This window comes from Lepus europaeus, chromosome 13 (genome assembly GCF_033115175.1).
Source record: "Lepus europaeus isolate LE1 chromosome 13, mLepTim1.pri, whole genome shotgun sequence".
In the NCBI taxonomy this organism is placed as follows: domain Eukaryota; kingdom Metazoa; phylum Chordata; class Mammalia; order Lagomorpha; family Leporidae; genus Lepus; species Lepus europaeus.
Window position 1 is genome coordinate 90,888,896 of NC_084839.1, and position 26,991 is coordinate 90,915,886.

At 46.0% G+C, this 26,991-nt stretch overlaps 1 protein-coding gene across 4 annotated transcripts in view; it reads left to right on the forward strand.

The window, feature by feature from the left end:
* The window catches only part of IL1R1 (interleukin 1 receptor type 1), a 79,792-nt gene that overhangs the window by 15,059 nt on the left and 37,742 nt on the right, over positions 1-26,991 (forward strand). The window contains exon 1 of one of the 4 annotated variants that reach the window (XM_062210019.1): positions 20,629-20,762. The exons of the other annotated variants lie outside the window; for them this stretch is intronic. The gene's annotated coding sequence lies outside the window, so the exon portion shown is untranslated. Of the gene's footprint in view, positions 1-20,628; positions 20,763-26,991 lie in introns of those variants that run through there. 4 annotated transcript variants of the gene reach the window in all.

Genomic DNA, 26,991 nt, shown 5'->3' on the forward strand with positions numbered 1-26,991 from the left:
GAAAACAAATTGTGTTGTCAGTAGATTATTGTTGTAAACTTAATTCTGTGAGATCAAGTTCTGGAGCTGGAAGTCCAACAATACAAGTTCAAAATGCACTTGAGCATTTGTTTAAGCACCACAGATTGGGAAACTGTCATATACCTGAGCCAGATGGCTTTCTCAGCCACACAGAGCTAGTTTGAAGACTCTTAAGGGAAGTTACACAACATGTCTAGTCTATTAAGTCTCAGATGCAGGAGGCTGTGTTCTCCAGCCTTATTGACATATACTGACAAAAAGAATTGTGTATATTTAAAGTGTATACCACATAACTCAACAAACATGCATCGTGCAATGGCCACCACAACCCAGCCAACTGACATATCCATCACCTTTTTTGGGTGCAGTGAGAACATCTAAGTTCAACTCTCTCAGAAATTTCAAGTATACTGCACAATTTCATTCACTATAGTCTCTGTGGGGTACATGAGGTCCTCAGAACTTGTCCATCTTGTAACTGAATGCTTTGAGCAGCTCCTTCTCCACCCCCTGGGCACTCACCATTGTACTTCCTGTAAATCAGTCCCTGACCACGAATCCCCTAAGGGCCTCCGCAATGGCCTTCTTGGGAACTCGGGTGGACAAACGGTGTAGTCCTGAAGCGACTCAATCCTAAAGTTTCCCCTGAAGCATCTGAGCTTGCATCTATTGCCTTCCTTTAATGAAAGTTCACCGTGCATTTGGCTAAATCAACCTCCATCTTGGTCAGTGGTCTCTATAGTGAAAATATTTCACCAGGAAGACTTGGATGTGTGTTGTTGTATATGCATTATGTAAGGGTCTGGGGGTTGTGTTTGTTATGTATATTTTGTTTTGCATGTGTGTTTTGTATGTGTTGTATGAATGTGGATATGGTGTGTGATTTTTGTGTGTTTTAGGATATATTGTGTTGTGTGAATATATGTATTGTATTTTTTTTTGTATTTGTGTTCTGTGAGTGTTGTGTATGTGTCTGAGAAACTCTCTGCTTCTCTGACCCAGTCACCCCCCATCAGTCCCCACCTAAGTCTCCACAGGGATTTTGGTGAGAGCAACCCATATTTAAAACAGAACAAAGTTTCCACTGTCCCAGGATAACACTGACCAATCCAGTCTTTCTCCAGATGTAAAACTCAGTTGGGGGAGTTTAAAAAAATGCTTTTTAATTTTTTTAAAAATCAAAAGCCGGCCCATTCTTTTCCCACTACATTTTAGTATCTCTGAAATCAGGATGAATCTTGCAATAGAACAGATAATAGGTCCTAATCCTTTAGGCAGATGCTTTTCTATCCTGTTGTACATATTACAACGAATGACGATTTTGCTTAGTCTATTATCTTGTCATGGACCTAAACTCTATACTGGAGTTCAAAGCCGAGCAATACCTTCTTCATTCTGGCCCTCATCTTCTTCTGCCAATGCTAAAAACCTCTCCTTTGAAGGTAGGAAGTTTCCAAGTAGCCAGAAACAATGAAAGGGTGGCCCTGAGAGACCATGCATTTGTTTCCTGTATTAAAAGTATAATTTCCGATATGCAAGATCACTCTTTGAATCAATTCAAGTGAGATAAGACCACCATAAGGCTGCAGACTATATTCCAATATTTTTTTAACAGATTAATTTACTTGAAAGGCAGAGTTGCAGACAGACAGAGAGAGAGAGAGAGAGAGAGAGAGAGAAAACAAGCTTCCTTATAATGGTTCACTCTCCAAATGGCCACAATAGCTGGGATTGGGCCGGCCAAGCTAAAGCTAGGAGCCAGATCAAGCTAAAACTCCACTTGGGTCTCACTGTGGGTGGTAGGGGCCTAAGTACTTGGGCCGTCATCTGCTGCTTTCCCAAGGAACTAGATTGGAAGCAGAGCAGCCAGGTCTCAATCTGGCCTTCCAATATGGGATGCAGGCATCATAAGCAAAAGCTTAACCTGCTGCACCACAACACAGGCCCGACTCCACATTGTACCTGGAAATATAGCCACAGAAAAAGGGTCCATCTCACAGAGGCCTAGCCTCCCTGGAAGAAGAGGACGTGTGGGCCAGGGACTAGGAATAGCTCGTCTCTTTGGAAGTTGTAGGTTTTATTTTTAGCTGGCAGTCAAGATTCCAAACTTGTTCATCTGTTTCTGGAGAGCACTGAGAAGCCTGAACTTCTAAATTTGTCTGGCTGAGATGCAAGTCCTTTGGAGAAATCAGTCTGTAGTTCAAAGGCTATCTTGCAGGATTTGTTGGGGTTAACCAGATGTCCCTTCTAGGAATTTGATCTTAAGCAATGCCTTTCTTTTAAAACTTCTAATCTGAGGCCAAAGTTGTCTGTGTTGGTTCTCTCTCTCTCTTTTACATACACACACATAAAACATGATAATGAAGGAGTGGATGTGAAAGAGAGTGTTAAGTCTTACTAAAGCTATAGAAAAAAATCTTTGTTTTCAGGAGCAAGGGGCAGTAGGTTAGGAGCTGACGATTATAAGCAATAAGAGTTGATAATTGCTGGTACCAAGATCAGGTATAGGCTGGCTTTATTCAATCAGAATGTCATGGAATATCATAGAATTCAAGAGTGCTTCCTGGAACTCTAGAACAAGGACACAGCAAGGTTTTCCAAAAGGGCCAGAGCCCTTTGCCTGTCAGTCTGATGGAGTCACTCTTCTTTTTTTTTTTTTTTTTTTTTAACTTATTTGACAGGTAGAGTTAGACAGTGAGAGAGAGAGACAGAGAAAGGTCTTCCTTTTGTTGGTTCACCCCCAAAATGGCTGCCACGGCTGGTGCGCTACACCCATCTAAAGCCAGGAGCCAGGTGGTCTCCCATGCGGGTGCAGGCGCCCAAGCACTTGGGCCATCCTCCACTGCCTTCCTGGGCCACAGCCGAGAGATGGACTGGAAGAGGAGCAGCAGGGACTAGAACCTGGCACCCATATGGGATGCTGGCGCCGCAGGTGGATGATTAGCCAAGTGAGCCACGGTGCCGGCCCCTACTCTTCATTTCTTTCTCTGCTTTTTGCTTTTCTCTATCTCTGAAAACTAGTGTTCTTTATGTCTTGGTTTGAATGGAGGAAAACATGGCCACCCTGTATCTCTCAAGTGGAATTCAAAGCTAAACAATACTTTGTTTTGACTCCATCTGCAACACATAGGAATTAACTGAGTAGTTCAGTCTCAAAGTAAAATTCTTGGGGGAGAGACTGCGAGTGCTCTAGCTTTAGATCTAATCAATACCTTTGGCCCCATCTGTTATGGCCAAAGGTGGAATATTTTAAAGCAGTAGACTGGGGGTGGAGATCAGGGAAATTGGTTTACTTTCCAAGACTTCAAGCCACAGGCATCTATATAAATGGAGAAGAGCTGAAAGCACTGTATTTGCTCCGTTTCCTTAGGGTGACATGGCATTCCGATCCAGCATTCTGTTGATTCAAAGGATGGTATAATGGAATGCCAGAGTTTCACCACTCAAAGACATTTGACCACAGAGGACCCAAACCATGCTATCCTTGCTCCCTGTGTGAAACTGTGTTTGTAGTTCACTGGGAAAATATTATAAACCTTATTTTGAGAAGAAAGCTGAGTTTTCTTCCAGATATGGTTAATTTTTGTGTAATGAGGTATTTGCAGACTCATGCTTAAAACAAATGTGAGTAAATCTAGGCAAAATTCACCACAAATATTAATGGTAAATGCCAGAGCTAGGGAAATAGTTCTGAATGAGAACAGTATAATACTTTGCATATATACAATAGTAAAACGTTGCCTATATTAAAATAATGTACACAATGCAATTCCAATAAAATACAGAAATCTAAGTATATCGTCTCATCTGGATAATCTTTTGCTGATGAGCAAGGAGTGAGACTTGGCTGTGAAGGGGATAAGGACTAGGAGAGAGAGAAAAAGGGGACAAAAGAATGGAAAGGAGAAGATGGAAAGAGAAAGGGGTCTGTTGGTGAGAGCATCAGTGTGAAATATCAGAGCTACCCCTACTATTCTTGAGGAAAGAAAAGCTTAGACAAGAATGCTGCTGGAGTGGCAGAGTAGACACTGTCTTGGCTTTAGCTGGTGGCTGGGACAGTCTCTTGGAGACTTTTGCTTGGTTATTGCACAACATCTTGGAATCTGCTGATTGTTTGGTGTGTGCTGTCTTCTCTCTATAGAAGCCTTGGTGGGAAAACCACCACGGGGTTCTTACTCTTGCATCTCCCTTCATCCTCTCCATATCAAGAACACTTTTGGGGCAGGGACTGTGGCTTAGCAGGTAAAGCCACTTCCTGCAACAGCATCCTGTATGGGCGCCAGTTCGAGTCCTGGCTGCTCTACTTCTGATCCAGCTCTTTGCTATGGCCTGGGAAAGCAGTAGAAGTTGGCCCAAGTCCTTGGGCCCTTGCACCCACGTGGGAAACTAGGAGGAGGCTCCTAGCTCCTAGCTTCGGATCGGCATAGCTTTGGCCGTTGAGGACAACTGGGGAGTGAACCAGCGGGTGGAAGACTCTCTCTCTCTGCCTCTGCCTCTCCTTCTCTCTCTGTGTAACTCTGGCTTTCAAATAAATAAATAAATCTTTAAAAAAGGTATTGTATAAAGAACACTTTTTAGCTTGGATTTATTCTGGTACAAACAACATCTCCTTTTCTCCTTGGTCTTCACTCTTGATAACCTTATTATGGTCTTTTAGCATGAGAGCTTCTGGAGAAAGTGAAGGGAAGAGTTGGTGGCACAAGCGAACTGCAATCACAGGGGTGTGTTCAGAGTGATGTCACAGGTAGCAGATAGACACTGTGGCCATAGATCAGATACTGGGGAGAGGGCCAGTGTTTAAGGCAGGGGAAGTAGCCTCAAATGTTAAGTCCTCTACCCCCATTGTGGTGCGTAATGCTGTGTCAGCTGACATGATTGAGTCAAGCCTTCTTTGTGGTCTTGAGTGTAATATTTCAGAGCAGGATTCATGTTAATAAAAATAACCTCTAGCAGGAAAGTAGTGATTATCTGTGCTTCAAAAGCAGAGCTGAGCAAAGTAAAGGGACTTTAATAAGCATTCTCCCAAGGACCCAATCCTTGACAAAAAACCTCTTTTGTGATGCTGGGATCCTGTTAGATGTGGGACTTGAAATGGTTCTCCCTGGAAGAGAGATCACATACTATGAATGAGGAGTAGGTTAAAGTCAGAGGGTGAACAAGTAGACAATCGGAGCAAGTCAAAGCCTTGGGGAAGAACCACTATATTCCTAAAGCTGTACCTTTGAAATTTGTGTTCATTAAATAAAAGCTTTAATAAAAAAAAGATGTTGTCTTCATCTTCAACCAGTGGCTTCATTTTGCAGTCTTTTACTTTAACAAATTTAATCCTCTTTTTCTTAAGATGACTTTTAGTATATCCCTTTTACTATGCTAAAATGAAATTCATTGATAACCTACCTGTATATGATGTTACAAATGTAAATATATTTTCTTAGCCATCTGTAAAGAAGAAATAAGACTTACTCCACATGTACAAGGGGTCTCCAAAACATTCAAGGAAAATGGAGTAAACGTGCTTGGATTTAAAAATGTTCACATCAGGATAAACCTTTGATGTCATTTTCCATGAACACTTTGAAGTCCTCTCCTACAGGTGTGAACATGATTGGAGTTGGAGAAACAAAGAAGTCCTCTGGTGTTGGCAGCAAAGCAAGGAGATGCGTGCAGCGTGGTAGCTCAAAATGGACACTGAAACAGTTTGTTCCTTGTGGAGATTCAGCTGTCGTAAATGGTGTGGCCACTGGGGTGTGGTTTTCCCCCACAGTGAAACATCTTTTATAAGCTTCCAAAAAGAAAATCAGGTTCTACTTCCCTTCTGTGTGTTATCTGCCTTTCTGGAAATTTCAGTGTGGATGAAACTGCACAAAAATTACTTTGTGTTTATGCAACAAACAGGATTTGATTTGGGGTCAGATTATAGCTGCTTTCAGGTCTGGTGGGACCTTTGAAAGTTGTAGGATGTAGGTATTGTGACATCCCTGGTTTTACAGAATGTATAGAAACTCAACTTCTCTCTGCTAAGAGCCCTCTCAAACATACAACCAGGAATACCCTCTCTGTTTAAATCTCCCCATAGAGACCTACTATCTCACAATCCCTGTAGGGATCCTCTGGGCTTGTTGGTGTGAGGAGCAGGTCTTTGTTTTCTGCTGTTATAACTGAGTGTGATGGCCTGAGTAACGTATAAAGGATGAGGTTTCTTTAGCTCATGTTCTGGAGGCTGGGCAGTTCAGGAGCATGGTGCTGAACTTGGTGAGGGCCTTCTGGTTGTATTATAGCCTAGAGGGGGTTTTCCATGATGGGAAAGGAAGCTTGCTATCTTGGTTCTCCTTTTCCTTCTTACAAAGCCCCTAAATCCATAGGGGTTCCCCACCCTCACAACCTTCTCCAATCCCAATCATTCCCAAAGGCCTCACCTGAAAGTACTCTTTTTTTTTTAACTTTTATTTAATGAATATAAATTTCCAGTGTACAGCTTATGGATTACAATGGCTTCCCCCTCCCATAACTTCCCTCCCACCCGCAACCCTCCCCTCTCCCGCTCCCTGTCCCCTTCCATTTGCATCAAGATTCATTTTTAATTCTCTTTATATACAGAAGATCAATTTAGTATAAAGATTTCAACAGTTTGCACCCACATAGAAACACAAAGTGAAACATACTGTTTGAGTACTAGTTATAGCATTAAATCACAATGTACAGCACATTAAGGACAGAGATCCAACATAGGAATTTTGTCATTAGGTTTCATGAATTTTTGAGGGACACATTTAAACAATAGCAGAGCAATTAGTAGCTCTTTAAATATCTAAGTTCTCAGGTACTGTCAAGGGCTTCTGGCCAGCTCAGCTTTAAGAATGTCCAAGAAACACTGCAGTAAAGCTATGTATGGGTTCTGTGGATCCAAGCCATTGCTCCAATTTTATTCACCAGATCTTCTTGCTTTCTCTTGGGCCAGTGGCTGAGCATCCAGAGTTTGAAGGCGCTGTGTTTCAATGAAGAATGTCAATAGCGTCACTTCTCTTTCCAAGCCCTTTAAATGTCAGCCAAGAAGGAAACCATGAAATGGAGTGGCTGTTGTGAGCAGCTGTGTAAACTGCTCCTCTGGGCTTTTGGATGTAGCAGTCCTGGAGATGGTTGATCATGACTTGGCTGTCAGTGTTCTCCATCCTCTGCTCTGCTCACTGTCACATTCAAGGGAAGGGACACCTTGCTCCAGGTCTCAACCCCTTAAAGTCCCATTGGTTGAGTAAGCTCTTCACTCACCTTCAGCAGGAATCAGGACAGGTAAGTTGTCCATAATCATAGACAGTGCGTGGTAAGCGGAAACCAAGGCAGCTGGGAGAACTATAATTGGTTATGAAAAGAGCTGGGTAGGAAAGAGAAAATAGGGGCTGGGCTGTGGTGTAGTATGTTAAGTCTCTGTCTGCAGTGCTGGCACCCCATATGGACGGTGGTTCAAGTCCAGGCTGCCCCACTTCCAATCCAACTGCCTACTGATGGCCTGGGAAAGCAGTGGAATATGGCACAAGTGCTTGGGCTCCTGCATCCGCATAGGAGACCTGAAGGAAGCTCCTGGTTCCTGGTTTCAGATCAGCCCAGCTCCAGCAGTCTCAGCCATTTGGGGAGTGAACCAGCAGATGGAAGACTTCTCTCTCTGTCTCTCCCTCTCTCTCTGTCTGTGATTCTGCCTTTCAAATATATAAATGAATTTTTTTAAAAAAAGAAAAGATAAAATAGTATTAAGTAGAAAAAATTGAGAAATATTGAAATCAAGTACAGGGACTTTTAATGGGCAGAGTTAAGTGTTTCATTGATTTGCTTAATAAATATTTAAAATGCATCTACCACATGCCAAACTTTATTCAAGACAATGACAATATAGCAGTGGATAGAACAGACCAAAGTCCTACCTTCATAGAACTTACTTTGTAGTGGAGACAAACAAACTTTAGAAGCAAAAGACACCAGACATTAGATGGTGACACGTGCTACAAAGCACTAGTAGGGACATTGGATAAGGCGGGATGTGTATGTGTAGGCACAAGCAATGTGTGCAACATCCAATGGTGTTATCTATTTGGCAATGAGGGAGGGAGGTTTCTTTGGCAATAGTTACTTGGACTTTAATAGTGTAGGAGGAACAAGAAGGACATATTGCAATGATTAAGGCAGGAAATGATTCAAGTTTGGATAAAAACTTTTTAACAATGAAAAAGAGAGAGAAACAGAACCACTCTGGCTGACAATTAAATTCCTGAATTTACGTAAAGAATGTTGTGAAACTTCTCATTGCAAGCTGATCTTTTGTTTTCTTTAAGTCCTTTATTATCGTTGAGTACTGTTTATATTTCAGTTCCTGATTGCTCTTCAAAATGTTGGTTAAATTCTCTGTCACACAGAGATCAAGTTATCTATGTTTTTCATAGTTGTTACTTTAAACCTGAGTGTTTGTGCAGAAATAACCTGCTTTTTAAATGTGGTTTGGTTTTTTGGAATGAGGAATTTATCAGCTGTGGTGATTGGTGTACACTCCTTTCCCCAGAAATACTTGCCTCCTCTTCAGCAGAAAATTCCTTGTTCCCAAATGATATCACCCTTTGAGCTAATGCCCAATACATCTTCAGTAATAATTTGCTTATGTGCATAATATTAAAAATATGGTACACTAATTATCTGTAATTTTCTCAGTAACTCTCTGATGTAACTAGACAGGTATTACCAAATCCATTCTACAGGCTCCCGGAGCCTGGGTAAAGTACCCAAATACAGCTAATGTACACTAAATAATAATTGTCTCTACCTTTGACTATGTGTCAGATAATGTTTAAACACTTCTGACAGATCACCTTACTACTTACAACAACTCATTGAAGTGGGGACTATTAATATACTCATGTGTTACTTAAGGAAAAGGGATATGTTCTGAGAAAATTGTCAGGTGATTTCATTATATGAGCATCATGGAGTGTACTTACCTAAAGGTACTCCAAATAGTTCATGGAAAAATGGAATTAAAACATAGGTTGATTTTGAGGCAAAAAAATTGTAATCTGTTAGTTTTTTTATAAAATGCATTTTCCATGAACGTTTAAAAATTTTATTTTTGTTGTATTTGAAAGCAGAAAGAGAAAGAGAGAGAGAGAGGGAGGTAGAGAGGGAGGGGGGAGAGAGAGAGAGAGAGAAGAAAGGGAAAGAGAAGGAGAGAGAGAGAGATCAGCTCTCCACTAGTTCACTCTCCAGTGCCCACAACATCCAGAGCTGGGCCAGGCAGAAGTCAGGAGCCCAGAACTCAATCCAGGTTATTTTATCATTGAGGGAACTGAGATACAAGAGAAGCTAAATTTTTCAATGCCACAAAAATAATATGCGATAGACCTAAGATCTGAACTGGAGTACAATATTTGAGTAAGGGGGTCAAGCTTAATTTTCTATGCCAGAAACTACTATGCTATACTTCCTCTACTTCTAGACGGCAAACCTCCAGACCCTACATACCTACCTTAGTATTTTTTTTTCTTTATAAGCAATGATACCACATTAGAAATCTAAGAAGTTTTTTTTTTTAATTTTTATTTATCAGAAAGACAGGGATGGGGGTGGAGAGAGAGAAAGAGACAGAGAGATATCTTGCCCATTGGTTTACTTCCCAAATGTCCACAATAGCCTGGGCCTGGCCATTTAAAAGCCAAGAAATGGAGCCCAATCTGAGTCTCCCACGTGGGTGTCAAGTACCCAAGCACTTGAATCATCACCTGCTGCCTCCCAAGGTGTGCATTAGCAGGAAGCTGGACTTGGGAGTGTTGCCAGGCACTTGAAGTCAGATATTCTGACATGGGGTACAGGCATCTCAAGCAGCATTTTTTTTAAAGGCAAATATTTATTTATTTGAAAAGTACAGTGACAGAGAATCCTGGAACTCCATTCAGGTCTCCCACGTCAGTTCCAGGGCCCCAGTTACTTGAACCATCTTCTGTTGCTTTCCCAGGTGCATTAGCGGGGAGCTGGATTGAACCAGAGCAGCTGGGACTTGAACCTGTGCTTTGATAAGGGGTACCAGCATCCCAGGTGGCAGTTTACCCATAACTCCGCTTCCCCTCTCCCAAGAGCATTTTAACTGTTATGCCAAACACTTTCCCCTAAAATACAAATTTTGATTATTAGATAAACTCATTAACCTAGACATAAAGTCACTATATTTACAACATAATTTAAGAAGTTAAGAAAGGAATTATTGGCCGGTGCTGAGGCTCAATAGGCTAATCCTCCACCTGCGGCGCCGGCACACCGGGTTCTAGTCCTGGTCGGGGCGCTGGATTCTGTCCCAGTTGTCCCTCTTCCAGGCCAACTCTCTGCTATGGCCTGGGAGTGCAGTGGAGGATGGCCCAAGTCCTTGGGCCCTGCACCCCATGGGAGACCAGCAGAAGCACCTGGCTCCTGCCTTCGGATCCTTCAGATCAGCGTGGTGCACCGGCCGCGGCGGCCATTGGAGGGTGAACCAACGGCAAAAGGAAGACCTTTCTCTCTGTCTCCCTCTCTCACTGTCCACTCTGCCTGTAAAAAAAAAAAAAAAAAAAAAAAAAAGGAATTATTTTACATGTTTAAATTGTTCTGGAAATTTCTTTCATGTTTACCCAGTGTGAGAGTTGAATTCTCATATTTGCTTCTACATATGATCTTGGAGATGTGATACAGCATATAGCCTCTGGAAAACTTTACTATACACTTGTGAGAGAATGTGTATAAAAAAGACATATACTACATTTGATTTAGGAAGGTAGTTTTGATTTGAGGATCATCTGAAAGGGTCCCAGGGACCTTTAAGAACCCCTCAAATAGAATATCTTTTCTCCTTTAAAATTTTTGAATACATATTCTTGGGATACAGTGGAATATTACAATACATGGATATAGTGTGTAATTGCTCAGATTGGAGTAATTGGCATATCCATCACCTCAGACATTTGCCATTTCTTTATGTGGGTTCATTCAAAATCCTTTCTATTTTGGAATATACAGCTACTTGTTATATAGTTATCTTACTATAGAGCCTATAGAAGTTATTTCCTGCTATTCCTGCATCCCAGTGCTCACTAGCCCTCTCCCCCACACCCTTCTGAATCTTTGGTAACCACTGTTCTACTCCCTCCTTCTATGAGATCAGCTTTTTCAGCTTCCACATAGATAAGAACCCAGGGCATTTGTCTTTCTGTTCCTGGCTTATTTCTTTTAACACAATGTTCTCCAGGTCTCACCCATGTTGCTGCAAAAGACACAATCTTGGTTTTGCATTTTTTCTTTATTTAAGAGGGAGGGAGAGAAACATAACAGGGCATCACTGAAAAAATGCAGCAGTTTCAAGTGGCCAAAATACACAAGTAATTGAAGTCCCTGAAATGAAGGAACAGTTACAGAAAAAAAAATTGAAGCAATAATGGGTAGAACATTTCCAAAATGAGTGAAAACAATAAACCCACAAATCCAAGAAGCTCAATGAACCCCAAGAAATATGAACAATATATATCAAGTTTCATCATAATCAAGTTGCTTAAAACCAGTGATAAAGAAAAATCTGCAAAGCGGTCAGAGTGAAAATGCACTTGCAGAGGTAGAAGAATGATAGCAGATTTCTCATGGAAATAATGCAAGCTGGAAGACTTCAGGCCATTGCCACTGACAGCTACCAGCTGACTCTATTATCCAAAATGCTTGGATCAAATTCAGACTTGGAATTCCTGCATATACATAACGAAATACCCTGGAGATGGGATGCCTGCTTCTATTCAACACTTGCATTGTATTAAAGGTTCTAGCTTGTGTAAAAAACGTCAAGAAAAGGAAGTAAAAAGCATCCACATTGGAAAGGAAATTGAATTTGTGGACAACAACCTGTTCTCTATTAACAATCTTATGGAATCAATAAAAAGAATACCAGAAACAATATGTGAGTTTTATAGCTTACACGATGCACACATTAAAAGCCAGATGTGTGCTATATACTAGCAATGAACATCCAGGAATTGAAATTACAAAGCAATACCACTTACAAAAACATTAGGGATAAATCTGACAAAAGGTGTGCAGGATGTAGGTGATGTGATGGTGGTAGTGGAGCCGATTCTGGTCCAGAGCCTGCAGTGTCCTGGCATTGCCCTTGGTGATTTCCTCAGCCCCCTGCCCTCCCTGGTTTAGCCTGCTCTCTCTGAAGAATCCATCTCAGGGCCATTCCCAAATCGCTGGGTTTTACTGGATCTTCTTTTCCTTTCTGAAAAAAAAAAACAAAAAAAAAAAAACAAAAACAGAAAATGCATCCAATACATTCTTGATCACCATTCCCCCTGGGATTCTCTTTTCCTTGGACAACATAGAAAAAATAAATCTCTCGTCCCATTGGGCTTGCCCTTAGGAAAGCCTGGGTTCTCTGTGGGCACGTTTTCACTTAGAGGTTGTTGTTATAATCATAAAGGAACTGGAGACCTGTATTGTTGAGAGAGCATGTGAGCAGGTAGATGCAGCTGAGCAGTGGAAGAAGGATGATGTGGTCGATCAATAGGAAAGAGCGATGGTGTGAAGGATCTGTGCTCATGCATGGACTCCAAACAACTGGATTTTCCACTTTGGATCAGGACCAGGTTTCTAGAGCACGACTTTGGTTCCAGAGTTGTCAGAGAATTTTCTGGACTTTGAGCCGCAATGTCCAAGAAACTATCTTCGCCGTGATGGAATGTCCTGTGTGTACTCGGTAGAATGTGACAGCCACTAGCAACATGTGGCCAGTACAACTGAGACCCTGAATTTTCTATCTAGGGTTAAATTACCACGTTTCTAGAAACTACATGAGTTGTGTAATACATTGTGTAATCTCATGGAACACGAGAAGGAGTCTTTGTAGCCATCTCCTGTGAACCCATGGGTAAGTGTCACTAGGAGCCCCTCTGTGTCTTGAAGTGTGGTCAGTATGGATCTCAAGTCTTTTTGTGTCATTACTGGGGAACTGGGACCACAGGTTTCTGCAGTTGTCACTCACCGGAGCATTCAACATCCAGTGGCCTTGGCCTCTTTGAGGACGATACCATTGTGTGTGCTGGACAAAAGCTTAGCTCTTCAGCCAGTTCAACTGCCCCAGAGTAGGAGTCACACAGCATTTGCCACCCAGGTACTTATGACAAGGATTTGCTTAAAGTGCAAGGGCAAGAAAGGCATCAGTGGTACGACAATCTAGACTTTCATATCAGTGACAGACAAGAGTGCAACAGTGGTTATTACTCAGCAGCAGTGTACCTGCTATCAAGTTGTTGTCATGTTATTTACTTATTTTTTTCAGAAGAAAGACAAGAAGACTAGTTGTGTGTTAGCATCATCTTGGACATTAGATGAAATGATTCAACTGGTGTGGCACATCTGAGTCTGGCCAGGTTTTTTGCTCTTCTTCTTCTTTCTTTTTTTTTTTAAATAATTATTTTATTTATTTATTTGAAAGAGGAATTACAGAGAGAAGGAGAGGCAGAGAGAGAGAGAGAGAGAGAGAGGTCTTCATTCCACTGGTTCATTCCGCAAATGACTGCAACGGCCAGAGCTGAGCTGATCTGAAGCCAGGAGCCAGGAGCTTCTTCCAGGTCCCCCACACAGGTGCAGGGGCCCAAGGACTTGGGCCATCTTCTACTGCTTTCCCAGGCCAGAGCTAGATTGGAAGAGGAGCAGCCAGGACTCAAACCAGCACCCAAATGGGATGCTGGCACTACAGGCTGGGGCTTTAACCCACTGCGCCACAGCACCGGCCCCATTTTTTGCTCTTTTTGATGGAAGGACTGGTCTTCTCTTCATTCTTTCAAGTATCTTTAATAGTGAGGACTGAATTCTCATGGCTTGTACTGTATCTTATAATATCATTCAATAACAACATTAGAAACCAAATACTTTCTAGTTGTTAGCATTTTCTTAAAAACACATAGTTGTTTTTTTTTTTTTTTCTTTTTTGGGCTCAAAGTAGGATATTCAAAACTAAACCTAGCTGACCATCTCATAGCTTTGATTTTTCCTTTGCTTGCTGGGGAGAGCATCTCCATAGTTTTACGGAAGTCTTTCACAATGAAGCAGTGTTCTGAGCCGGTGCCGGAGAAAGGATACACACTGTTTTGGTTCTGAGACACCATGTGAACTAAGATGACTTTATATCCAGTACAGAGTGGAGGACCATGGCACATTCTTGGGTATGTTGTGTTCTGATTATCTATTCTTGTGCTACAATCCAGCCTGCAACTCCGTGTCTGAAGGTGGCAATTCATTCTTGTCTTTTGTGACTTCTGGGCTTGATGGAGCTCAGCTGGGTGATGCTCACTTGAGGCTTCTCATGTGGGTGTAGTTAGCTGGTGTCTAGTTGATTGGAATAACATCAAAGTGGTTCACTCCCATAGCTGGGGTTGATTCTCACAGTTGGAACAGGGCCGTGGGTGCCCATATGTGGTTTGTTTCACGTGGCTGAGTTTTCTAGCAGTATAATGGTCTTAGGAAAAAGAACAGGCCGGCGCCGTGGCTCAACAGGCTAATCCTCCGCCTTGCGGCGCCGGCACTCCAGGTTCTAGTCCCGGTTGGGGCGCCGGATTCTATCCCAGTTGCCCCTCTTCCAGGCCAGCTCTCTGCTGTGGCCTGGGAGTGCAGTGAAGGATGGCACAAGTGCTTTGGCCCTGCACCTGCATGGGAGACCAGGAGAAGCACCTGGCTCCTGGCTTCGGATCAGCACGGTGTGCCGGCCACAGCGCGCCGGCTGCGGTAGCCGTTGGAGGGTGAACCAACGGCAAAAGGAAGACCTTTCTCTCTGACTCTCTCTCTCTCACTGTCCATTCTGCCTGTCAAAAAAAAAAAAAAAAGTAAAAGAACGGTTCTGTTCTGGAAGCTCTCAACACCAAGACAGAGTATTCTAGGAGGTCCAGGAGAATCCTTAAAGGCCTTATATGGTCAGGCTCAGAGCTCCCAGAAAGTCAATTCTACTTCATTCTATTGGCTGAAATTGGTTAAACGAGTCCCCCAAACAAGCCCAGATTCCCAGGGAAGGAAATTAGACATCACCTTTAAATTGGATGAGAAGCAATTAATGATGGTTCTTCCAAATTAAAAAGGAGCCATTTTAAATTTACCAAAGTGATCACATTTAAAGGAAGCCATATAGAGAAAATAAATTGGCAGTTATAGTCAGGAAAGATCAAAGCCTTGTAAGATCCCAAGATGAAGGTCTAGATTTTAGAAGGTGCTTGTTGTGAAAGGAAAAGTGACAAAATTCGCAAAAACTTGAAGAGAACCAAAGATGGTGGGACAAGGTGGAATTATAAGAGAAAGAGTATTACAAGGGCCAGCGCTGTAGCACAATGGGTTAAAGCCCCAGACTGCAGTGTCAGCATCCCCTGTGGACATTGGTTCAAGTCCCAGCTGCTCTACTTCTAGTCCAGGTCTCTGTTATGGCCTGAGAAAGCAGTAGAAGATGGCCCAAGTCCTTGGGCCCCTGCACCCATGTGGGAGACCCAGAGGAAGCTCCTGGCTCCTGACTTTGGATCGGTGTAGCTCTGGCCATTGTGGCCATCTGGGGAGTAAACCAGAGGATGGAAGACTTTCTCTCTCTCTCTCTCTCTACCTCTGCCCCTCTGTAACTCTGCCTTTCAAATCGATAAATTTAAAAAAGAAAGAGTATTACATTTTAAAAAAATTTGAAGAGAGCCATATTTTTGTTATGTGTCTGCCAAATGACAGTACCAGTGTTTCGATACATACCAAGTTACTTTAAAAAGTTCTTGGAAAATGGATCTAAAATATAAGTTTATTCTTAGCACAAAAGTTTTGAAATCCACATATTTGAGAAGTCTCCAAAAAGTTTATGGAAAATGTGTATTATTAAAAAAACTATGCATGGATTTCAATGATTATTTATTTATTTGAGAGGCAGAGACAGACAACTCCTACCCACTGGTTCACTCTCCAAATGCCCACAATACTCTGGCTGATACCAGGAGCTGGAACTCAATCCAAGTCTCCCACATGAATGGCAGGGAACCAATTGCGTCAACACTGCAGCTTCCCAGGATACACATTGTTGGAAGCTAGAATCAAGAGCAGAAGCCAGGTGCTCTGATATGGGATATAGATGTCCCAACTGATGTCTTAACCTCCAGGCCAAATACCATCTCAGGTTACAAACTTTTTTGGCACTCAAATAAACTTACCTCATAATTTCATCTTCCATGAACTTTTTGAAGTCCTCTCATATTTCTTGGATGACGTCGGGAAGCTGGTAAGGACTGCCTTCTCAGTAGCAGTAGGTGGTTCAGTTACTGGTGCTTCGACTTTCCCGTGTTAGAGCGCTCATCAAATAGAGGACAGCTGGCATGAAGAGAAAGATCACTAAACTGGTTCTGTCAGGTGCAGCTGTCCTTGGAAGTAGCCAGGTCTATTGTTTCTGGAACTTCCTCTCCTGTTTATGTTCACATAGGGACAATCAGATGCAAGCCATCTCTTGCAGTCAATTGCCTTCATTGAGTAAGATTAAACAAAAATTAGCCCATCTGCCTGCCTTGGCATCCATCTTTTCTTCCTCCTCTTACCAAGGAGGATAAGAAATGGTTCATTGCCCGTATAGTCTTGAGACCCATGTCACACTTCCCCATCAGCTCTCATCTCTGGTCCCCTGGTAGCTTCCTGCTTGGTAAAGGTCTTAGAAAATTGCAGGAATTTGAATGGAAAGATGACAGAGAAGCCCACACATAACTGCTTAGGTCAAGGAAGACTGTTGAGTCAACGAAAACTGAGAAGCTACTGTGATGGAAGATCATGGGAGATAGAGCTCAAAGAGTGGTTATTTGGAGGTCAGTAGGTGGAAATTGCGAGAAGAGCAAAACACTCTGGGCTGATGAAGGAAGTCCATGTAGGACAGTGGTTTTAAATCTATGTTGTGGTTCTGTGAGACATTACTGGCAGTGTCATAAATAAGCAGGTGTAGCCAATTAAGGGTCACAGAAACCCTTCTCTGCAATCGTAGTCAACTTCACTTATGCATATCCATTTCCATGTGGTGGCAAAAAGAAAAAAAATCTTTCCAATTTAGACTTATTTTGTCTCCACTGGTCCAAGACTCAGCCTCTTTGAGGGGGAAATGACAAAATCTATTCCCAGTTTGTTTTCTTCAATCTCCCCTTGTTTCTTTCTAAAGGGTAACTGGGGTTCTTTGGGGGTGCTAGGGTGGAGGGCCTGGAGGTGATGAAGTGTTGCCCTGGTATTGGCAGAACGCTCTCTGCACATCGTCTGCTCTTACACACTTCATCAGAGGCCATGCCTGCCCTGCCAGCCCAGACTGCAAAGCTGCTTCTGGGGGCGGCCCTCTCAGTCCTTTCATAGCCCCTGTGTACACTTTGAGGCCTCTTGGCCACTTTGCGTGGCCACGCTAGGATGACCCGCACCCTGGGAGGCAGGCTGTGCTCACACCTGGTCAGCTCTGCAGTCAGGCGTACTCCCTGGTTTGGGTCATGCTGGACACAGGGCTTTGCTATGACACAGGGGGTCTCCACGGCCATATCCCAGGTTGCCAAGTGTTATTTCTCCCTCCCAGAGTTCCCCACCAATCTGTTCCTTCAGGAAGAGGCCAGGATTTCTCCTGATTGGTGGTGTTAGTGGAGCACAGAGGCGCTTGGCCACTCTCTGAGAACTTGCAGGGCCACCTTCCTCTGCTTCTCCTCTGCTGATATTTTCTGCTCTTTTGAGTAGGAAAAAATAACTTTAGACTTCCATGCATTCTACTGTCTTACAATACAGACTCTACAGTTTAGCTTTTTCGATGTTCTGGCTTTGGGGGTTCGAAGAAACAAGCAAAAACATGCTTCCACTTTCCTACTTTCAAGCCTAGTGTGAATCTGTAGAGTGGACAATCCTTCAGAATATTCTCCAGCCATATGGGCCATAGGAAATGCTTTATTTATTTATTTATTTTTATTTATTTATTTATTTATTTTTTTGACAGGTAGAGTGGACAGTGAGAGAGAGAGAGAGACAAAGAGAAAGGTCTTCCTTTGCCGTTGGTTCACCCTCCAATGGCCGCTGCGGCCGGCGCACCACGCTGATCTGATGGCAGGAGCCAGGTGCTTCTCCTGGTCTCCCGTGCGGGTGCAGGGCCCAAGGACTTGGGCCATCCTCCACTGCACTCCTGGGCCACAGCAGAGAGCTGGCCTGGAAGAGGGGCAACCGGGACAGAATCCGGTGCCCCGACCGGGACTAGAACCCGGTGTGCCGGCGCCGCAAGGCGGAGGATTAGCCTATTGAGCTGCAGTGTCGGCCTGGAAATGCTTTATTTTTCATGTTAGATTGACCACTATGACTTTGTCTCATGTGCATTGTTAAAGACTCCTCCCAAGGAGGATCCCAGGAGCTGAGCTGCTCCCCAGGTCCGGGAGAGACCAAAAACTCTCAGGCCACAAGATCTCGGTGGGTGGCACATACTCAAGTCTCCCAGATGGTCACTGTTTCAGAAGTGGATGGGAAGATTCCAGAAAGTGTCCAGAGGCACCCTTAGGTGTTACTTCTCTTTCTCCTTTTTGTCCATGATGTAAGCCCTTGGACACATTGTACGTGTACAACACCAGTGTAAGTGGTGACTTAGGTGCAAGCACATGGCTGTGTTCAGAATCCATGCCTGGTGCTGAGTCCAGGGCAGAGAGAGATGCTCATGGGAGCCTCCAGCCTGAGAGGCTCCCCCTGGGTCTAGAAGCCTGTGTGTCTATCAGGAGATTTGGGATAGAGGGGAGTGGGAAAAATTAACACTTAGGAGTAAAAGAAACGTGTGATGCTTTATTTCTCTGTTGCTGCATGAACCAATTTCACTTTCCACTTGTAAACTGCTTAAAAGCCTTCATTATGTAGATAGCAAGACAAGGTCATGTTCACTAAACATAGGGCTTCCCGACCGGTTCTACAGCCTCAAACCAGGCCCAGCTGTTGTAGCTTTCATTACCTGCCGCTTCCGACACACCTGTTGTAGTAGCTGTCAGGCGGAGAGTTTGGGTGCCAGTATCACTGAGTTTGGAGGCTGCACAGTGGAATCTCCTCGGAGCTTTGAAAACACTGACATTTAGGCTCCAGAGAGTCTGACACAGCTGATCTGGGCCTGGGTGTGTCCAACCATCCCCTGACCCACGGTGCTTCCTGTAGCCAAGGCTATGAGAGCAGTTAATGAATTCTCATAATCTTGTGTCACTGGTTTCAGGTTGAAGCCTGCTCTCCTGAGAAAAGGGAATAGTCTAAGCTTCTGGAACCAGATAGAATAAGAAATGAGAAACAGTCATCGCAGCAGACCACAAGCCAGCTTTTGGGGTTGATGAGTGACTGCTGGTCCTTCCTCCACGTTTCCCTCCAATCGGCAGCTGTCCCAGCCAGCTGCAGCCCATTCCACCTCCATCCTTGACTTTCTGAAGGGAGAGGGGGGCTCGAGGAACTGGTCGGGGAAACAGGAGCCTGCCCAGCCTGGGAGACATGCAGGAAGGGGCGGTGTGTCCCGGAAGGAAGGAAGGAAACCAGCCAGCATCACCCACCCAGGACCTCCTTGGAGGATGGCCTGTGAGGACTGGAGGGCCACGGATAGGAGGAGGAGAGCAGCTTTCATGCTCTAGGAATAGAACAGGTTTTAAGTTCCAGGGCTGCTGGGCTTGGAGCCCAAGAGAGCTGCACCTGGGACCCCAGTGTCACCCTCTCCCCCTAACCCAGTCCTAGGTGAGAGTCTGCCAGGCCCTGGCCTGGCCATATGACTTTGGCCATTTTTGCACTTAGCTGGCTGTCAGTTCTCCCAGAGCCGAGTGAGTGGGTGGGAGTAAGCGGCTCTTCAGCTTAAAGAAGCATCGGGGTCTGGACCCAAGTCAGATAGCATGGTTGCACAGCAGGTGAACTGATTTATTTAGCAATCACAGTAGAACTAGCAGCTAACACTTGTCCTAGGGTGCCGGCCACTGGGTGACACGCACCAGCTCATCTAATCTCTCCTACACTCGGTGAGATGGATGCTGTTAGAATCCATTTTCACAAAAGAAGAAACTGAGCTACCAGAAAATTAGTGACCTGGTTCTCAAAGGCCAGTGGGAAGGCGCAGCAGTGTTAACAGGGGTCTCCGGATCTGACGCCCCGCCGGTGGGCAGCTCAGTTCGCACCCGGAGGTCTAGCGGAGTCGCGAGGTGACAGGTGAGCTGTGCCAACCGGCTTCTATGGGACGCCCGCCGCGGCCCCTCGATTTCCCAGGCTGTGGTTTGGAAGCGCGCACGAGCAGCCTCCGGATGCCCCGGCGTCAGCGGGACCCCGGGCAGGAGCGCCGGGCTCGCGGGGGATGCGAACAGGCAGCCCAGTCTCGTCTGCTCGCCCGGGAGGTCACTCGTGGGAGCAGCCTGCCAGCTCGCTCTGTCCCCGCCCCGCGTCTCCGCCCGCCCGCTCCCTGCCCCCGCGGCTGGGCTGGAGCCGGGGAGCCGGAGCCGCGCCCGGTCGTTCTCCACCGCGAAGGCGGGAGCAGCTCCTGCCCGGCGCCCGGATCCGACTCGGAGCGCGCGGCGCGGCGGGGCCTGGGCCACCGAGGCGCCTGCCTGCCCCGCGCGCCCCCAGGAGTGGCAGGAATGTGACCGTCGTGCCCCCGCGCCCCGGAGCACCCTCATCGGCTCCCAGGGCCGCTGATCTTTCCGGGCTGAGCCGGGCTCCGATCCTCGCATGCCCCCGCAGCGGGGCTCGCTCAGGTAGGAGGAGAAAATCGCGGTGCTAGGGGCTTGGGGTCCGAGTAGGGACTGACAGCGGCCTTGACACTTTGGCTGGGGTAGGGGGAAGGGCCCGGCTCTGCGGGGCGCCCTAAAGCCTCCTCCCCAAGTTACATTTGGTGCCCGGGGTTTGTTGTGTAAGAGGGCGATGGTGGTTAAATCTCAGCGCGTGTTTCCTGTGTGAAGCCACGTATGGGTTATCCAGGCTCCTTGGGGGAACTTGGCTTTGGTTCTGCAGATCCTTAGAGGTGTGTGTGCGTGCCCCCTGCGTATCTTGCTTCTAGGCGGCTGAACAGGGTCTGAAAGGGTCCTAAGGGTTTGGGCTCCAAAGAGCCAGTCTCCTTAACAAGATGAGGGGTGAATGTCTTAAAGGCTCTGCCGAGGGTGGGTTGTTTCCCCTCCAGATGAAGAATGACACTGGGTATGGTAACTACAATCAGGTAAACACTGGGAAGACACTGGTTGTTTACACCCACGATGCCCTTGCACTGGACAGTTTATAAGGCCCTTTATACACTCTGCTTTTTTATCCTCCCAGCAATCTTGCGAGATAGGTGCAATTATTGCTTTGTTTTATACCAGCAGAAAAGCTTAGAGATGTGACTAAGTATTGGAGGACCAGCATGGAGAAGGAGAGTCTCTGGACTCCAATCCTGGAGTGTTGACACTGTGTCACATGGCTCCCACAGTGGCCGGGCTGCCCCAAGGGAGGAGGGCTGTTGTGCAGGGTGAGTGGACACCCAGTCCTGCCAGGGGCATCTCTCTGAGCATTTCCTGGGGGTAGGGGATGCTCAGAGGTGCGTTTCAATGGGTTTAGCTCTGTTTCCTAGGAACTGAGCAAGGGATGCTGTGAACTGAGGCCATGGATACGCTGACACTAAAGGTGAGCCCAGGTCTGTCCATCATTCAACATGAGGCCTGGGCTGCCTGGCTTAGTGCCATGCTTCTGGAAGGAGGATGTACAAGATGAAACTCCCTGAACACGAGCTGAGGAAAGCCCCGCTGGTGTGGGCAACATTTGCTACTCCCTTCCGCACGGCAGCAGCTCGGCAGCTGCTGGCATCTTTTCCTCTTTTGATCCGGTCTCTCTTCTGATGTCCCCTTTGGTATTCCACTGTGTACTATGTGTGTGTTTCCTATATTAACTTTCGTGCTAGAGTAGACAGTGGGGTCTTTGGGGGTGGATGTGATTGGTGAAACACCATGTATTTATGGACTGATTCACTTATTTGTTGAACAAGTGCTTCTTGAACATCTCCTATGTGCCAGGCACTGTAGCAAGTGTTGGGGAAGGGGCAGTGAATAAAACAAAAGTCCCTGTGCTCTTGTGGATGTGAATGGGAAGGGGACTCTTTGAAATCTGCCTCATTTCACAGGGTGGGGGTGCCTGGGCTGCTCGGGGGACACCTGTGGTGGCCACAGATGGAGCTCTGTGGCCCCTTCAGAAATAGCAGGGGTGTGGCTCAGCCATGTGTGTGCACCAGGGCAGATGGAAGATCCGCTGCTGGGGTGCACCAGTGGGAGGCAGGTGTCTCCCTGGAAGTGGAGATGCTATGAAGGAAGCATCTCCTTCATCAGAGGGAAAGCTGGCCCGTGGCAGTGAAACTACCGTGGGTGGTGGAGGGGTGAGGATGTGCAGAGAGCTGCTCGTTCTTAGGCTGCATGGTGGATCACAGTGAACTTACCACTTGAAAGGAGAGAAACTGTCAGGGGCACCTGTGACTCATTGGCCATAGCCTAACCCCACGATGCTACTCGTCTGTTGCTATGAGCAGGTGCTTCTTTTTCATTTTCCTTTCTCCACAGTTGTTGGGTTGGCTGGGGGTAAGGATGAGGATCTGCTGAGTCAGCAGTGTCATCTCCTCTGGTTGCCTGCTGTAACCCCAGGAGACGCTGCTCACAGGCTCCTGTCCATGCGCAGTGCGTGGGAATAGTGTGCAGGAGGACTGATCTGACTGAGTCCTGGAAAGGAGCCGAAGACCCCTACTAACTGCATGCCTTTGGACTGTGCACTGGCTCCTCTCCGTGCATGTCCACGGGAACGCACGTGCCAACATCATGGAGACACTCTGCCATCCCTACTTGTTTTGGAAATGGTTTACAGGGTGCCACACATTAAAAGTAGGATGAAAGCAAAGCAACAGTGGGCATGCCGTGGCGCATGAAGTGACAGGTGTAAAATGTCAGCCTGGATGCCCCATGTGCTTATCAAGTTGTCCAAGCAGAGCTGCAAATGCAGAGTCCAGCCTGACACTCCAGCCTTGCCTGCCCTGGGGCCTTGTCCACGGCTCTCTGAGAAAGGCCAGGACTGGGTGGAGAGCAGACCAATTAGCATCTCTGGGGAGGAGGGGTGCGCCAGGCATGGGTAGTTTTGAAGGCTGCCAGGTTATTCTAAGGTCCAGCCCAGGTTGACAACACACACACCCCTTCTTGCTTCAGTGACAGAGAGGAACCCTGGCAGGCAGAGCTGTCAGTGTCTTCAAGACAAAAGCAGAGTGCTCAGGAGAGACCAAGGCAGAGTGGTACGAAGCCAAGGGGGGCACATTCTCCCAAAATCCTGCTTCTGGAGATGGAAAGAGAAAGGTTTGGGTTGCCTCTGAAAATGACCTGCCCCTCAAGGGCAGTGCGGGGACCACAGCTCAGCTGGAGCGGTCAAGCCAGTCTGGGCTCTGCACATCTGGCCTCCCAAACCTGAGACCTTTGAAGATGTCACAGTGACTCCTGATCAGGAGCTAAGCGCAGAGTCACGTGCTGTCCCTTTCTTTAAGAAGTTTCTTTTTTCTTTTGAAAGGCAGAGTGATAGGGAGAGGTTCACTCCCCAAATAGCTTCAACACTGGGTCTGGGCCAATTGAAGCCAGGAGCCTAGAACTCTATCTAGGTTTCCGACATGGGTGGCAGGGGCCCAAGCACTTGGGCCATCTTCTGCTGCTTTCCCAGGCACATTAGCCGGGGACTGGAGTAGAAGCAGAGTGGCTGGTCCTTGAAGTAGTGCTCCAGTATGGGAATCCAGTGTCCCAACCTGTGGCACAACCCGCAGCACCACAGTGCCAGCCCCCAGATGCTATCACTTTTGATTAGTTTGTCTCACACATCAGCAATCTAACACCCCCACCATGTAAATGTTTTAAAACATCTCTTCTAATTCCATATTGATATAATAAGTTACCGACAGCATGATTTTTAAAAATCAATGCAACGCCTTAAGCATGAAAAAGAAATAAAAGCAATTTGTATTAAAATGATCTATTTCACTGCGTAGATGCGTGGGCTGAGCCAATCTAGAACCTGGGGAGGTTGCCCAGTGCTTTATGTGGCTCGCCACAGCCTAGCACGTGACAGTTCCAGCTGCAGTGTGGAGCCAGTGAGTCATGGTGCCCAGCCAGATACCACTGAAGCATGCATCACTCCTGGCCAAGTTCTAAATGGCACCCAAAAACCAGTCTTCTCTGTTTGCACTGCAGTCCTGAAAAAGCATCGACAGGAAAATTGTGCCAACAGTGTGGATTTCACATAAATGTGGATTCGAGTTAGGGGATACGCTCCAAATACTACAAGTGTGGATCCTGTTGGGACGGGGGTCTGTGGGAGACCTGGAGGTCGTGCAGGGTGGGGCAAGTCTGCACTGAGCAGGACTGCCTTGCAGTGGTCCAAATATCCAGCCCCCATGGCCTCCAACACCAAGTGCATCAGGATCACCCAACGTGTTTTCTTCCCTGTGGTTTCTGGAGGACTCCCTCAGGTGCCGCCCCTACAATGCTGAGAACCACTGCTTTGTCTGCATCGCCTGGGAGTGGGCCCTGAAGTGGAAGGGCACTGGCAAGGTCTAAGCTAGGCATCCAAAATGCACCTGGACTAATTGTTATTTTTGTTTTTTTAAGTTTTTTTTAATTGGAAATTCAGAGTTACACAGAGAGAGGAGAGGCAGAGAGAGAGAGAGAGGTAGAGAGAGAGGTCTTCCATCCCATGGTTCACTCCCCAATTGGCCGCAATGGCCGGAGCTGCACCGCCCAAAGCCAGGAGCCAGGAGCTTCTTCCAGTTCTCCCAGGCGGGTGCAGGAGCCCAAGGACTTGGGCCATCTTCTGCTGCTTTCCCGGGTCATAGCAGAGAGCTGGATCAGAAGTGGAGCAGCCGGGACTAGAACCAGTGCCCACATGGGATGCCGGCACTCAGGCCAAGGGCCTCAATCCGCTGCACCACAGAGCCAGCCTCACCATTGTGCCTTTGTTGAAACCACCAATCTGGTGAGCTTGTCATAGATGAATAATACAAACTTCGTAGCAACACCAGAGACCCCATTGCTATTGTTATCTCCATGCTCTTGTGCATGGTCGCTGAGGAAAGCCCACTTTCCTTGTCCAGGGTGAGTGGGTAAAAATAAACCAGATCCATCTGCCCTGAGCGGTCCTGAGGTTCATCTGTGATGGGACAGTCACCAGCCTGGGTGTTTCTTGGCCTTTCTGGGTTAATGAGTGAGTTTCTGTAAGTCTGGGACTGATTTTCCTGGTTTCTATGTCACAAAGCGCACCCTGGGAGAAAAATGAGCCATGGCCAAACTGAACACTCAGTAGGGCTTTTAGGATATCTGCATGTGGAGCAGTGTGTGTTACCAATTACTGCAGAATCGAAATGGCTGAGTCACATCTGGAGCACACGGTCCCCTTTCTGGTTGTTTCCGTCTTCTCCTTCCCGATCTTGAGTGTGGCCCTCCCTGCTTGTTCGTCTTGCCCTGTGGTGGGACTTTGTAGAGTCCTGAGGCTTACCCCTGGCATGGCTGGGGTTGTAGAGAGATGGCCATGTGCAATTCCTTAGGGTAATGCCTCTTGGGAAATGGAAAGTAAATGCTCAGTCCAGCACCAGAGGTGCAGACCTACTATTTCTCTGCTGCCAGGTGTTTTATCTTAGACCAATCATGGGGATTTTTCTTCCCACTTGATAAGATAGCCATGTTTGCTCTAGTATGAAAACAAAAATAGACCTGTTCATCAGTCTGCTTTTTGTTACTTTAACTCAAATACCTGAGAGCAGCTTCTTTGGGAAAGAAAATAATTCTTTGAGCTCCCACTTGCAGGTTCCAGGATGAGTCAGCCCCACAGTCTGGCATCCATGGAGGCAGGATCACGTGATGGGTCAGAAAAGAGTGAGGACCAGGATAAGCTAGACTGCCCTCCTGGTTCACATACTTCCACCTCTTACATGCCATCAATAGATGGAGTCTTGGGGCTGGTGCTGTGGTGTAGCAGGTAGAGCTGCCACCTGCAGTGCCAGCATCCCATATGGGCGCCAGTTCGCTTCCCGGCTGCTCTACTTCCCAAATCCAGCTCTCTGCTATGGCCTGGGAAAGCAGTGGAAGATGGCCCAAGTCCTTGGGCTCCTGCACCTGCATGGGAGACCCGGAAGAAACTCCTGGCTTCGGATTGACGCAGCTCTGGCCATTGCAGCCAATTGGGGAGTGAACCAGCAGATGGAAGACTTCTCTCTCTCTCTCTCTGACTCTCCTTCTCTTTCTGAGTAAATCTGACTTTCAAATAAATAAATAATTAAATCTTTAAACAACAACAACAACAACATAGATGGATTTTCCCCCTTTAATTGACCATTAATATTAAGACATTAGAGCTTACGTAGCTGTATAGGTTTTTAGGAGGTGAATCCTATTCAACCTGGACCATTGAGTAAAATCAATACCCCAATAAGGTGGACTCTGGGTTTTCTGCCTGCGTTTACCATTGTCCCTTGGTATCCACAGGGAAACTGATTCTAGGATCCCTCACCTGTGTTCAAATCCATGGATGCTGAAGTCCTTTATGTAAAATGGCATATGCATACACTCACATATGTACTGGTAGTTGCATAAAACCTAAGCATGTCCTCCTGTGTACTTTAAATTGTCTTTAAATTACTTACAATAGCTGCTAATGAAAATGCCGTGTACGTAGTTGTTATTCTTCATTGCTTAGGGAATAATGACAAGAAATATACTCGATCCACATTGGTTGACATAGTGGATGCAGCATCTGAAGATGTGGAACCTGAGGCTACAGGGGTTGCCTGTGGATTCTCTTAGGGGATTTGTGAATTCTGGTTTAAGGAGCAAGGGCTGTGTCAGGATAGCATTCTAAACTGTTTCCTACAAGTGTTTGGTTCTGTGGCTTTGTAAGTAAATTTATTCTTACCTTGTCTTCTAAGCTGACATTTTTGGTCTTAACAAT